The sequence below is a fragment of the Elephas maximus genome, chromosome 6 (genome assembly GCF_024166365.1).
Source record: "Elephas maximus indicus isolate mEleMax1 chromosome 6, mEleMax1 primary haplotype, whole genome shotgun sequence".
In the NCBI taxonomy this organism is placed as follows: domain Eukaryota; kingdom Metazoa; phylum Chordata; class Mammalia; order Proboscidea; family Elephantidae; genus Elephas; species Elephas maximus.
Genome location: NC_064824.1, coordinates 20,729,058 through 20,744,371, shown reverse-complemented (window position 1 = coordinate 20,744,371; position 15,314 = coordinate 20,729,058). Strand labels below are relative to the sequence as shown.

At 39.9% G+C, this 15,314-nt stretch overlaps 1 protein-coding gene across 1 annotated transcript in view; it reads left to right on the top strand.

Annotated features, from left to right (window-relative positions):
- The first annotated feature begins 521 nt into the window (after nucleotides 1–521).
- MARCO (macrophage receptor with collagenous structure) overlaps nucleotides 522–15,314 on the top strand; it is a 59,317-nt gene continuing 44,524 nt past the window's right edge. Inside the window, exon 1 of the mRNA XM_049889182.1 lies at nucleotides 522–642. The gene's annotated coding sequence lies outside the window, so the exon portion shown is untranslated. The remainder of the gene's footprint in view (nucleotides 643–15,314) is intronic.

The window sequence follows — 15,314 nt, the reverse complement described above, 5'->3', positions numbered from 1 at the left end:
CTTGAGCCAATCTCTTTTGAGACATAAAAGAGAGAAGCGAGCAGAGAGACTGAAGGACCTTATACCACCTAGAAAGTAGTGTCAGGGTGAATGTGTCCTTTGAACCCAGGATCCCTGAGCTTAGACGCTCCTAGACCAGGGGAAAATTGGTGACAAGGGCCTTCCCCCAGAGCTGACAGAGACAGTCTTCCCTGGAGTTGGCACCCTGAATTCGGCCTTCTAGCCTACTAGACTATAAGAGGATAAATTTCTCTTTGTTAAAGCCATCCAGTTGTGGTATTTCTGTTGTAGCAGTACTAGATAACTAAGACAGAATTTGGTATCGAGGGTGAGGTGCTGCTCTGACAGATATCTAAAATGTGGAAGCTGTTTTGAAACTGTGAATGGATAGAGGCCGGAGGAGTTTTAAAGTGCCTAATAGTGAAACTAGATTGCCTTGAAGAGACTGTTGGTGGAATTATGGACATCTGGTTAAGACTCAGAAGGAAATGAGGAGAGCTGTTACACTGGAGACAGTGCAGACTGTGAGAAGCAGCAGCAGAAACAGTAGCAGCAGATCCAGGAGACCAGCATGAGACAGCGCTGGAGCCAACTCATGGAATGAGAGAGCTGAGCGCCGTTGGCAGGAGACTTCCTGGCAGAGTGAGTTGCCTCCCAACACTTATCAGTGGAGCTAGGCTTGCCAATAACAGAGTGAGAGAGCTGACTGCCTTCTGGCTGAAGTTTATTGGTGGAGTGGGATCCCTCCAGGTGGAGCTGAAGAGCTTTGGAATACTTACCCCAGCAGGGCAGATGTAGGCCGTGAGGCTTAAAGGGCTGAGAGGCCAAGGAACCAGGAAGCAAAAGCTGAAGAGACAAGGAAACCAGGAAGCAGAGCTGCATCATTCTCAAAGGGTAGGGACATGACCTCTGGGGTCTCAAGGGTGGAATCATGACCTCTGGAGTTTCTAAGGGTGGGGACACAGCCTCCTAGGTTTCAAAGAGTCAGATCTTCACCAACTCAGTTCTCGAGTGTGGGGCTGCCTTTCACTAGTGCCAGGGGAGAGGGCCAGATCTGCTGTTGAAAGTTGTGAGTGCTGGGCTGCCATGCCCAATGGGCAGAAAAATGAGGCCTGCTGAGGGCAAGGGGGTAGGGATGTCACTCAGAGGGACTAGGAGAATGGGGCCACACAAAGCCGAGGGAGCAGAGTTGCCATTTCAATGGGCCTGGAAGGCTGAGCTGAAGCCCAGGGCCTTGGGTCCTCCATCCAGAGCTCAGAGAGTATAGTCAACACTCAGAGTGTGGAGGGCAGGGCCATTGCCTAAATGGTCTCAGAGAACAGAGGATTATTTTCAAGACGTGAGAGCTAATGTAATATGTTCTGCTGACTTGCTTGGTGCCTATTATCCCTTCTTTTCCTCCAGTTACTCCCATTTGTAAAGGATATGTCTACCTTGTACTTGTTCCATCATTTTACTTTGGAAGCGGATAACTTGTATTCTAAATTTTACAGATGAAAAGGTATTTTTGGATTTTGGACTGGAGTTGATTTAAGACTTTTGCTATGATATGATGGGGTGAATGTGTTTTACCTGTGGCAAGGCATGAATTTTGGGGGGTGGAATATTATGGATTGAATCATATCCCCCAAAATGTATGTCATCTTGGCTAGGCCATGGTTCCCAGTATTGTGTGATGGTCTACCATTTTATCATGTGATGTGATTTTCCTGTCTGTTGTAAATTCTATCTCTGTGATGTTAATAAGGCAGGATTAGAGGCAGTTATGTTAATAAGGCAGGACTCAATCTACAAGATTAGATTGTGTCTTAAGTCAGTTTTTATTGAGATATAAAAGAGAGAAGTGACCAGAGAGATGGGGGTACCTCATGTCGTCAAGAATGAAGAACCAAGATGGGAGCATGTCCCTTGGCCCTGCGGTCCTTCAGTTGAGAAGCTCCTAGACCAGGTGAAGATTGATGACAAGGATCTTCCCCCAGAGCTGACAGAGAGAGAAAGCCGTTTCCTGGAGCTGATACCCTGAATTTGGACTTGTAGCCTACTAGACTGTGAGAGAATGAATTTCTCTTTGTTAAAGTCATCCATTTGTGGTATGTCTGTTATAGCAGCACTAGATAACTAAGACACCAACAATCGTGAAGATGATGCAGGACCTGTTAGTGTTTCATTCTGCTTTACACGGGGTCGCCATGAGTCAGAGCCAAGTGGACAGCAACTAACAACAGTTGATAGAAAATCCAGCCCTGCGAAGGCCACCAGGAGTGAGATCACACTTTCCTAGGACCCCAACCCCATTACCTTTGTCTAATAAAGCACCAGGTGCTAGTTGGCTGTCATTTTGAAGAACATCCAAACTTGATATAACTGTATTGGAACCACTCTGAACACACATTTAAATACTCCAATCCAATTATACTCATTCTGCCTGAAGCATAAAACCAAACCCTACATTTCTTCAACTACGAGGTCCCTAAATGCAAGTCAACCACTTCATCTGGTGCTCAAGGGAAGAGACAGCCAGATCTGTGTTCTTGGAGATAAAAGTGTCTGAGTGGGACTTAGGAAGAGACTGTACAATATTTTCCAAATTGTGCGTTTTGTGCTTTATGAGAGATTTCAGGATTTTTAAAGGCAATGTTGGCAACGTAAGAGTCTCATATTTTGTGCTGACATGATATAAGATGCTTTTCACTTAGAGCTCTTTAGTTTACCAAAGTGCTCACACTTTTATTATTTCATTTGATCCTCATACCCACCCTCTGGGCAATCAGGGCAACTATTGGTATCCATTTCCTAAATGGGAACCCTGAGACACAGAGCAAATGGGCAGGGCCAGGACAGGCTGAGCAAGTGGAGAAAGCCCTGCCGGTGAGGGTAGGATACTGTCTTTATTTAAAATTTTGATATTTTATTCGTCATAAATTTTTTTGCATTAGTTTTGATTTTTAAAGTATTGCATTAAAATATTATTTTTTTAAATAATTTTTATTGTGCTTTAAGCAAAAGTTTACAAATCAAGTCAGTCTCTCACATAAAAACTTAAACACAACTTGCTACATATTCCCAATTATTTCTCCCCCACCATGAGACAGCCCGCTCCCTCTTTCTACTCTCTTTTCATGACCATTTTGCCAGTTTCTAAGCCCCCGTACCCTCCCACCTCCCCTCCAGGCAGGAGATGCCAACATTGTCTCAAGTGTCCACCTGAACCAAGTAGCTCAAGCCTCACCAGCATCCCTCTCCAACCCATTGTCCAGTCTAATCCATGTCTGACGAGCTGGCTTTGGGGATGATTCCTGTAACGGGCCAACAGAAGGTCTGGGGGCCATGATCACCGATCACCGGGGTCCTTTCAGTCTCAGTCAGACCATTAAGTCTGGTCTCTTTATGAGAATTTGGGGTCTGCAACCCACTGCTCTCCTGCTCCCTCAGGGGTTCTCTGTTGTGTTCCCTGTCAGGGCAGTCATCGGTTGTGGTCAGGCACCATCTAGTTCTTTTGGTCTCAGGATGATGGTTCATGTAGCCCTTTCTGTCTCTTGGGCTCATTATTATCTTGTGTTCTTGGTGTTCTTCATTCTCCTTTGATCTAGGTGGGTTGAGACGCATTGATGCATCTTAGATGGCCGCTTGCTAGCATTTAAGACCTCAGACTCCACTCTTCAAAGTGGGATGCAGAATGTTTTCTTAATAGATTTTATTATGCCAATTGACTTAGATGTCCCCGGAAACCATGGTCCCCAAACCCCTGCCCCTGCTTCGCTGACCTTTGAAGCAGTTTATTCAGGAAACTGCTTTGCTTTGGTTTAGACCAGTTGTGCTGACCTCCACTGTGTTGAGTGTTGTCCTTCCCTTCACCCAAAGTAGTTCTTGTCTACTATCTATTTAATAAATACCCCCTCCCACCCTCCCTCCCTCCCTCCTCTTGTAAACACAAAAGTGTGTTCTCAAGATCTTATAATAGTGGTCTTATACAATATTTGTCCTTTTGCAACTGACTAATTTCACTCAGCACAATGCCTTCCAGGTTTCTCCATGTTTTGAAATGTTTCACAGATTCATCACTGTTCTTTATCAATGTGTAGTATTCCATTGTTTGAATATACCATAATTTATTTATCCATTCATCCATTGATGGGCATCTTGGTTGTTTCCATCTTTTTGCTACTGTAAACAGTGCTGCAATAAACATGGGTGTGCATATATCTGTTCCTGTAAAGGCTCTTATTTCTTTAAGATATATTCTGAGGAGTGGGATTGCTGGGTCATATGGTAGTTCTATTTCTAGCTTTTTAAGGAAGGGCCAAATTGATTTCCAAAGTGATTGTACCATTTTACACTCCCACCAGCAGTGTGTAAGTGTTCCAATCTCTCCACAGCCTCTCCAACATTTATTATTTTGTGTTTTTTGGATTAGTGCCAGCCTTGTTTGGGTGAGATGGAATCTCATTGTAGTTTTGATTTGCATTTCTCTAGTGGCTAACAGGAAACCCTGGTGGCGTAGTGGTTAAGTACTACAGCTGCTAACCAAGAGGTGAGCAGTTCGAATCCACCAGGTGCTCCTTGGAAACTCTATGGGGCAGTTCTACTCTGCCCTATAGGGTCGCTATGAGTCGGAATCGACTCGACGGCAATGGGTTTGGTTTTGGTTTTTAATGGCTAATGATTGAGAGCATTTCCTCATGAATCTGTTAGCCGCCTGAATGTCTTCTTTAGTGAAATGCCTGTTCATATCCTTTGCCCATTTTTTAATCGGGTTGTTTGTCTTTTTGTGGTTGAGTTTCAGCAGAGCCATGTAGATTTTAGAGCTCAGGTGCTGGTCGGAGATGTCGTAGCTGAAAATTTTTTCCCAGTCTATAGGTGGTCTTTTTACTCTTTTGGAGAAGTCTTTGGATGAGCATAGGTGTTTGATTTTTAGGAACTCCCAGTTATCTGGTTTCTCTTCGGCATTTTTAGTAATGTTTTTAGTCTGTTTATGCCATGTATTAGGACTCCTAATGTTGTCCCTATTTTTTCTTCCATGATCTTTATCATTTTAGATTTTATGTTTAGGTCTTTGATCCATTTGGAGTTAGTTTTTGTGCATGGTGTGAGGTATGGGTCCTGTTTCATTTTTTTCCAGATGGATATCCAGTTATGCCAGCACCATTTGTTAAAAAGACTATCTTTTCCCCAATTAACTGACACTGGGCCTTTGTCAAATATCAGCTGCTCATATGTGGATGGATTTATATCTGGATTCTCAATTCTGTTCCGTTGGTCTATGTATCTGTTGTTGTACCAGTACCAGGCTGTTTTGACTACTGTGGCAGTATAATAGGTTCTAAAATCAGGTACAGTGAGTCCTCCCACTTTGTTCTTTTTTAGTAATGCTTTTCTTATCTGGGGCTTCTTTCCCTTCCATATGAAGTTGGTGTTAAGCTTTCCTATCCATGAGATAGGTATGTTTTTCCACTTATGTAGGTCCCTTTTGGTTTCTTGCAGTAGTACCTTGTAGTTTTCTTTGTATAGGTCTTTTACATCTTTGGTAAGATTTATTCCTAAGTATTTTATCTTCTTGGGGGCTACTGTGAATGGTATTGATTTGGTGATTTCCTCTTCTATGTTCTTTTTGTTGGTGTAGAGGAATCCAGCTGATTTTTGTATGTTTATCTTGTATCCCGATACTCTGCTGAACTCTTCTATTAGTTTCAGTAGTTTTCTGGAGGATTCCTTAGGGTTTTCTGTGTATAAGATCATGTTGTCTGCAAAAAGAGATAATTTTACTTCTTCCTTGCCAATCTGGATGCCCTTTAATTCTTTATCTAGCCTAATTGCTCTGGCTAGGACCTCCAGCATAATGTTGAATAAAAGTGATGATAAAGGGCATCCTTGTCTGGTTCCCGTTCTCAAGGGAAATGCTTTCAGGTTCTCTCCACTTAGGATGATGTTGGCTGTTGGCTTTGTATAAATGCCCTTTATTATGTTGAGGAAGTTTCCTTCTATTCCCATTTTGCTGAGTGTTTTTATCATGAATGGGTGTTGGACTTTGTCAAATGCCTTTTTGCATCAATTGATAAAATCATGTGATTCTTGTCTTTTGTTGTATTTATATGGTAGATTACATTAATTGTTTTTCAATATTGAACCATCCTTGAATACCTGGTATAAATCTCACTTGGTCATGGTGGATTATTTTTTTGATATGTTGTTGAATTCTATTGGCTAGAATTTTGTTAAGGATTTTTGCATCTATGTTCATGACGGATGTAGGTCTGTAATTTTCTTTTTTTGTATTGTCCTTAGCTGGTTTTGGTATCAGGGTTATGCTGGCTCCATAGAATGAGTTAGGTAGTATTCCGTCTTTTTCTATGCTTTGAAGTACATTCAGTAGTAGTGGTGTTAACTTTTCTCTGAAAGTTTGGTAGAACTCTGCAGTGAAGCTGTCAGGGCCAGGGCTTTTTTGGGGGGGGGGGGGAGTTTTTCGATTACATTTTCAATCTTTTTTTTGTTATGGGTCTATTTAGTTGTTCTACTTTTGTTTGTGTTAGTTTAGGTAGGTAGTGTGTTTCTAGGAATTCATCCATTTCTTCTAGGTTTTCAAATTTGTTAGAGTACAATTTTTCCTAGTAATCTGATATGATTCTTTTAATTTCAGTTGGATCTGTTGTGACATGGCCCATCTCATTTCTTATTTGGGTTATTCGTTTCTTTTCCTGTATTTCTTTAGTCAGTCTAGCCAATGGTTTGTCAATTTTGTTAATTTTTTCAAAGAGCCAGCTTTTGGCCTTGTTAACTCTTTCAGTTGTTTTTCTGTTCTCTATTTCATTTAATCCTGCCCTAATTTTTATTATTTGCTTTCTTCTGATGCCTGACAGTTTCTTTTGTTGCTCTCTTTCTATTTGTTTAAGTTGTAGGGACAGTTCTTTGATTTTGACTCTTTCTTCTTTATGTGTGCATTTATTGATATAAATTGACCTCTGAGCACTGTTTTCGCTGTGTCCCAAAGGTTTTGATAGGAAGTGTTTTCAGTCTTTATTCCCTCCTTAATGTCTTCTATAACCCAGTCTTTTATGAGCAAGATATTGTTCAGTTTCCAAGTATTTGATTTCTTTTCTCTAGTTTGTCTATTATTGATTTCTACTTTTATGGCCTTATGGTCTGAGAAGATGCTTTGTAATATTTTGATGTTTTGGATTCTGCAAAGGCTTGTTTGTGACCTAATATGTGATCTATTCTAGAGAATGTTCCAAGTGCACTAGAAAAAAAAGTATACTTTGCAGCTGCTGGGTGGAGAGTTCTGTACAAGTCTATGAGGTCAAGTTGGTTGACTGTAGCAATTAGATCTTCCATGTCCCTATTGAGCTTCTTACTGGATGTCCTACCCTTCACCGAAAGTGGTGTGTTGAAGTCTACTACTATAATTGTGGAGGTTTCTATCTCACTTTTCAATTCTGTTTAAGTTTGTTTTATGAATCTTGCAGCCCTATCATTGGGTGCATAGATATTTAATATGGTTATATCTTCTTGGTAAATTGTCCCTTTAATCATTACGTAGTGTCCTTCTTTATCCCTTGTGGTGGATTTAACTTTAAAGTCTATTTTGTCAGAAATTAGTACTGCCACTCCTGCTCTTTTTTGATTGTTATTTGCTTGATTTTTTTTCCCCATCCTTTGAGTTTGAGTTTATTTGTGTCTCTAAGTCTAAGGTGTGTCTCTTGTAGGCAGCATACAGATGAATCGTGTTTTTTTATCCAGTCTGCAACTCTCTGTCTCTTTATTGGTGTATTGAGCCCATTTACATTCAGCATAGTTATAAATATGTATGAGTTTAGTGCTGTCACTTTGATGCCTTTTTTTGTGTGTTGTTGACAACTTCATTTTTCCACTTATTTTTTTGTGCTGAGAAGTTTTTCTTTGTAGAATGTGTGTTCCTCCATTTCATAGTTGAATTTATTTTTGCTGAGTCATTATGTTTATCTTGGTTTTTATTTTGAAGTATGGAATTGTTAGACCTCTTTGTGGTTACCTTAATATTTACCCCTATTTGCCTAAGTAAAAACCTAGCTTGTATCATCCTATATCGCCTTGGTTTCCTCTCCATATGTAAGATCTATGCCTCCTGTATTTAGTCCCTCTTTTTTGACTATTGTAATCTTTTACAGAATGACATCAATGATTCCCTGTTTTGAGCAATTTTTTTTTAATTAATCGTATTTTGTTTTAATGATTTCCCTATCTGAGTTGATATCAGGATGTTTTGTTCTGTGACCTTGTGTTGTGTTGGTATCTGAAATTATTGCTTTTCTGACCAAAGAATTTCCTTTAGTAATTCTTGCAGTTTTGGTTTGGTTTTTGCAAATTGTCTAAGCTTGTGTTTATCTGTAAATGTCTTAATTTCACCTTCATATTTGAGAGAGAGTTTTGCTGGGTATATGATTCTTGGGTGGCAGTTTTTCTCCTTCAGTGCTCTATATGTCCTCCCACTGTCTTCTTGCCTGCATGGTTTCTGCCGAGTAGTCTGAATTTATTCTTATCGATCTTCCTTTGTAGGTGACTTTTCATTTATCTTTGGCTGCTTTTTTTTTTTTTTTTAATAACTTTTATTAAGCTTCAAGTGAAAGTTTACAAATCCAATCAATCTGTCACATATAAGTTTACATACATTTCACTCCCTACTCCCACTTGCTCTCCCCCTCTTGAGTCAGCCCTTTCAGTCTCTCCTTTCTTGACAATTTTGCCGGTTTCCCTCTCTCTCTATCCTCCCATCCCCTCTCCAGACAAGAGTTGCCAACACAATCTCAAGTGTCCACCTGATATAATTAGCTCACTCTTCATCAGCATCACTTTCCCACCTGCTGACCAGTCCCTTTCATGTCTGATGAGTTGTCTTCGGGGATGGTTCCTGTCCTGTGCCAACAGAAGGTCTGGGGAGCATGGCCGCCGGGATTCCTCTAGTCTCAGTCAGACCATTAAGTTTGGTCTTTTTATGCGAATTTGGGGTCTGCATCCCACTGATCTCCTGCTCCCTCAGGGGTCCTCTGCTGTGCTCCCTGTCAGGGCAGTCATCGATTGTGGCCGGGCACCAACTAGTTCTTCTGGTCTCAGGATGATGTAGGTCTCTGGTTCATGTGGCCCTTTCTGTCTCTTGGGCTCTTAGTTGTCGTGTGGCCTTGGTGTTCTTCATTTTCCTTTGCTCCAGGTGGATTGAGACCAATTGCTGCATCTTAGATGGCCGCTTGTTAGCATTTAAGGCCCCAGACACCACATTTCAAAGTGGGATGCAGAATGATTTCAAAATAGAATTATTTTGCCAATTGACTTAGAAGTCCCCGCAAACCATGTTCCCCAGACCCCCGTGCTTGCTCCGCTGACCTTTGAAGCATTCATTTTATCCCGGAAACTTCTTTGCTTTTGGTCCAGTCCAATTGAGCTGACCTTCCATGTATTGTGTGTTGTCTTTCCCTTCACCTAAAGCAGTTCTTATCTACTGATTAATCAATAAAAAAACCCTCTCCCACCCTCCCTCCCTCCCCGCCTCGTAACCACAAAAGTATGTGTTCTTCTCAGGTTTACTATTTCTCAAGATCTTATAATAGTGGTCTTATACAATATTTGTCCTTTTGCCTCTGACTCATTTCGCTCAGCATAATGCCTTCCAGGTTCCTCCATGTTATGAAATGTTTCAGAGATTCGTCACTGTTCTTTATCGATGCGTAGTATTCCATTGTGTGAATATACCACAATTTATTTACCCAGTCATCCGTTGATGGACACCTTGGTTGCTTCCAACTTTTTGCTATTGTAAACAGAGCTGCAATAAACATGGGTGTGCATATATCTGTTTCTATGAAGGCTCTTGTATCTCTAGGGTATATTCCCAGGAGTGGGATTTCTGGGTTGTATGGTAGTTCTATTTCTAACTGTTTAAGATAACGCCAGATAGATTTCCAAAGTGGTTGTACCATTTTACATTCCCACCAGCAGTGAATAAGAGTTCCAATCTCTCCGCAGCCTCTCCAACATTTATTATTTTGTGTTTTTTGGATTAATGCCAGCCTTGCTGGTGTGAGATGGAATCTCATCGTAGTTTTAATTTGCATTTCTCTAATGGCTAATGATCGAGAGCATTTTCTCATGTATCTGTTGGCTGCCTGAATATCTTCTTTAGTGAAATGTGTGTTCATATCCTTTGCCCACTTCTTGATTGGGTTGTTTGTCTTTTTGTGGTTGAGTTTTGACAGAACCATGTAGATTTTAGAGATCAGGCGCTGGTCGGAGATGTCATAGCTGAAAATTCTTTCCCAATCTGTAGGTGGTCTTTTTACTCTTTTGGAGAAGTCTTTAGATGAGCATAGGTGTTTGATTTTTAGGAGCTCCCAGTTATCGGGTTTCTCTTCATCATTTTTGGTAATGTTTTGTATTCTGTTTATACCTTTTATTAGGGCTCCTAGGGTTGTCCCAATTTTTTCTTCCATGATCTTTATCGTTTTAGTCTTTATGTTTAGGTCTTTGATCCACTTGGAGTTAGTTCTTGTGCATGGTGTGAGGTATGGGTCCTGTTTCATTTTTTTGCAAATGGATATCCAGTTATGCCAGCACCATTTGTTAAAAAGGCTATCTTTTCCCCAATTAATTGACACTGGTCCTTTGTCAAATATCAGCTGCTCATACGTGGATGGATCTATGTCTGGGTTCTCAATTCTGTTCCATTGGTCTATGTGCCTGTTGTTGTACCAGTACCAGGCTGTTTTGACTACTGTGGCTGTATAATAGGTTCTGAAGTCAGGTAAAGTGAGGCCTCCCACTTTCTTCTTCTTTTTCAGTAGTGCTTTGCTTATCCGGGGCTTCTTTCCCTTCCATATGAAATTGGTGATTTGTTTCTCTATCCCCTTAAAATATGACATTGGAATTTGGATCGGAAGTGCGTTAAATGTGTAGATGGCTTTTGGTAGAATAGACATTTTTACTATGTTAAGTCTTCCTATCCACGAGCAAGGTATGTTTTTCCACTTAAGTATGTCCTTTTGAATTTCTTGTAGTAGAGCTTTGTAGTTTTCTTTGTATAGGTCTTTTACATCTTTGGTAAGATTTATTCCTAAGTATCTTATCTTCTTGGGGGCTACTGTGAATGGTATTGATTTGGTTATTTCCTCTTCGGTGTTCTTTTTGTTGATGTAGAGGAATCCAAGTGATTTTTGTATGTTTATTCTATAACCTGAGACTCTGCCAAACTCTTCTATTAGTTTCAGTAGTTTTCTGGAGGATTCCTTAGGGTTTTCTGTGTATATAATCATGTCATCTGCAAATAGTGATAACTTTACTTCTTCCTTGCCAATCCGGATACCTTTTATTTCTTTGTCTAGCCTAATTGCCCTGGCTAGGACCTCTAGCACGATGTTGAATAAGAGCGGTGATAAAGGGCATCCTTGTCTGGTTCCCGTTCTCAAGGGAAATGCTTTCAGGTTCTCTCCATTTAGAGTGATATTGGCTGTTGGCTTTGCATAGATGCCCTTTATTATGTTGAGGAATTTTCCTTCAATTCCTATTTCGGTAAGAGTTTTTATCATAAATGGGTGTTGGACTTTGTCAAATGCCTTTTCTGCATCAATTGATAAGATCATGTGGTTTTTGTCTTTTGTTTTATTTATGTGATGGATTACATTAATGGTTTTTCTGATATTAAACCAGCCTTGCATACCTGGTATAAATCCCACTTGATCAGGGTGAATTATTTTTTTGATGTGTTGTTGGATTCTATTGGCTAGAATTTTGTTGAGGATTTTTGCATCAATGTTCATGAGGGATATAGGTCTATAATTTTCTTTTTTTGTAATGTCTTTACCTGGTTTTGGTATCAGGGAGATGGTGGCTTCATAGAATGAGTTGGGTAGTATTCTGTCATTTTCTATGCTTTGGAATACCTTCAGAAGTAGTGGTGTTAACTCTTCTCTGAAAGTTTGGTAGAACTCTGCCGTGAAGCCGTCCGGGCCAGGGCTTTTTTTTGTTGGGAGTTTTTTGATTACCATTTCAATCTCTTTTTTTGTTATGGGTCTATTTAGTTGTTCTACTTCTGAATGTGTTAGTTTAGGTAGGTAGTGTTTTTCCAGGAATTCATCCATGTCTTCTAGGTTTTCAAATTTGTTAGAGTACAATTTTTCATAATAATCTGAAATGATTCTTTTAATTTCATTTGGTTCTGTTGTGATGTGGTCCTTCTCGTTTCTTATTCAGGTTATTTGTTTCCTTTCCTGTATTTCTTTAGTCAGTCTAGCCAATGGTTTATCAATTTTGTTAATTTTTTCAAAGAACCAGCTTTTGGCTTTGTTAATTCTTTCAATTGTTTTTCTGTTCTCTAATTCATTTAGTTCAGCTCTAATTTTTATTATTTGTTTTCTTCTGGTGCCTGATGGATTCTTTTGTTGCTCACTTTCTATTTGTTCAAGTTGTAGGGACAGTTCTCTGATTTTGGCTCTTTCTTCTTTTTGTATGTGTGCATTTATCGATATAAATTGGCCTCTGAGCACTGCTTTTGCTGTGTCCCAGAGGTTTTGATAGGAAGTATTTTCATTCTCGTTGCTTTCTATGAATTTCCTTATTCCCTCCTTGATGTCTTCTATAATCCAGTCTTTTTTCAGGAGGGTATTGTTCATTTTCCAAGTATTTGATTTCTTTTCCCTAGTTTTTCTGTTATTGATCTCTAGTTTTATCACCTTGTGGTCTGAGAAGATGCTTTGTAATATTTCGATGTTTTGGACTCTGCAAAGGTTTGTTTTATGACCTAATATGTGGTCTATTCTAGAGAATGTTCCATGTGCGCTAGAAAAAAAAGTATACTTTGCAGCAGTTGGGTGGAGAGTTCTGTATAAGTCAATGAGGTCAAGTTGGTTGATTGTTGTAATTAGATCTTCCGTGTCTCTGTTGAGCTTCTTACTGGATGTCCTGTCCTTCTCCGAAAGTGGTGTGTTGAAGTCTCCTACTATAATTGTGGAGGTATCTATCTCGCTTTTCAATTCTGTTAAAATTTGATTTATGTATCTTGCAGCCCTGTCATTGGGTGCATAAATATTTAATACGGTTATGTCTTCCTGATCAATTGTCCCTTTTATCATTATATAGTGTCCTTCTTTATCCTTTGTGGTGGATTTAAGTCTAAAGTCTATTTTGTCAGAAATTAATATTGCTACTCCTCTTCTTTTTTGCTTATTGTTTGCTTGATATACTTTTTTCCATCCTTTGAGTTTTAGTTTGTTTGTGTCTCTAAGTCTAAGGTGTGTCTCTTGTAGGCAGCATATAGATGGATCGTGTTTCTTTATCCAGTCTGTGACTCTCTGTCTCTTTATTGGTGCATTTAGTCCATTTACATTCAGGGTAATTATAGATAAATAAGTTTTTAGTGCTGTCATTTTGATGCCTTTTTATGTGTGTTGTTGACAATTTCATTTTTCCACATACTTTTTTGTGCTGAGGCGTTTTTCTTAGTAAATTGTGAGATCCTCATTTTCACAGTGTTTGACTTTATGTTAGTTGAGTCGTTACGTTTTTCTTGGCTTTCATCTTGAGTTATAGAGTTGTTATACCTTTTTGTGGTTACCTCATTATTTACCCCTATTTTTCTAAGTAAAAACCTAACTTGTATTGTTCTATATCGCCTTGTATCACTCTCCATATGGCAGTTCAATGCCTCCTGTATTTAGTCCCTCTTTTTGATTATTGTGATCTTTTACCTATTGACTTCCATGATTCCCTGTTATGTGTATTTTTTTTTAAATAATCTTAATTTGTTTGTTTTTGTGATTTCCCTATTTGAGTTGATATCAGGACGTTCTGTTTTGTGACCTTGTGTTGTGCTGATATCTGATATTATTGGTTCTCTGACCAAACAATATCCTTTAGTATTTCTTGTAGCTTTGGTTTGGTTTTTGCAAATTCTCTAAACTTGTGTTTGTCTGTAAATATCTTAATTTCGCCTTCATATTTCAGAGAGAGTTTTGCTGGATATATGATCCTTGGCTGGCAGTTTTTCTCCTTCAGTGTTCTGTATATGTCGTCCCATTCCCTTCTTGCCTGCATGGTTTCTGCTGAGTAGTCTGAACTTATTCTTATTGATTCTCCCTTGAAGGAAACCTTTCTTTTCTCCCTGGCTGCTTTTAAAATTTTCTGTTTATCTTTGGTTTTGGTGAGTTTGATGATAATATGTCTTGGTGTTTTTCTTTTTGGATCAATCTTAAATGGGGTTCAATGAGCATCTTGGATAGATATCCTTTCGTCTTTCATGATGTCAGGGAAGTTTTCTGTCAGGAGTTCTTCAACTATTTTCTCTGTGTTTTCTGTCCCCCCTCCCTGTTCTGGGACTCCAATCATCCGCAGGTTATCCTTCTTGATAGAGTCCCACATGATTCTTAGGGTTTCTTCATTTTTTTTAATTCTTTTATCTGATTTTTTTTCAGCTATGTTGGTGTTGATTCCCTGGTCCTCCAGATGTCCCAGTCTGCATTCTAATTGCTCGAGTCTGCTCCTCTGACTTCCTATTGCGTTGTCTAATTCTGTAATTTTATTGTTAATCTTTTGGATTTCTACATGCTGTCTCTCTATGGATTCTTGCAACTTATCAATTTTTCCACTATGTTCTTGAATAATCTTTTTGAGTTCTTCAACAGTTTTATCGGTGTGTTCCTTGGCTTTTTCTGCAGTTATCCTAATTTCATTTGTGATATCTTTAAGCATTCTGTAAATTAGTTTTTTATATTCTGTATCTGATAATTCCAGGATTGTATCTTCATTTTGGAAAGATTTTGATTCTTTTGTTTGGGGGGTTGGAGAAGCTGTCATGGTCTGCTTCTTTAAGTGGTTTGATATGGAGTGTTGTCTCCGAGCCATCACTGGGAAACTAGTTTTTCCAGAAAATCCGCTAAAAAAAAAATGCAATCAGACCCCTATCAGAGTTCTCCCTCTGGCTCAGGCTATTCGGATGTTAATGAAGCCGCCTGGGGAGGGTGGGGGAGGGAACAGAGAGATAGGAGAGTAGCACCTCAGAATATAGCCAGAGTTGCTTGTCTTGCTTGGAATGACTATTATATCTGAGGTTCCCGCGGGCGCGTCGCCTAGTGTGCTGGCTGTGTGGAGATTGCCCCCGGGGGGTCTGGCCTGCTGGAGTCACGGTCAGATCCTCCGCTTCCAGCCGCACGCCCAGCGTCAAGGCTCCCCTACTGGGACGGTGCACTCTCGACTCCAAAATCAGTTGCTGCCTCCCGGGGACTTCTCGTCCCTCCAGCCGCGTGGCCATGCCGCCCCCGCGAACCAGTTGGGCCGCCTCCCGGGGTTAGTTCAGATGGGTA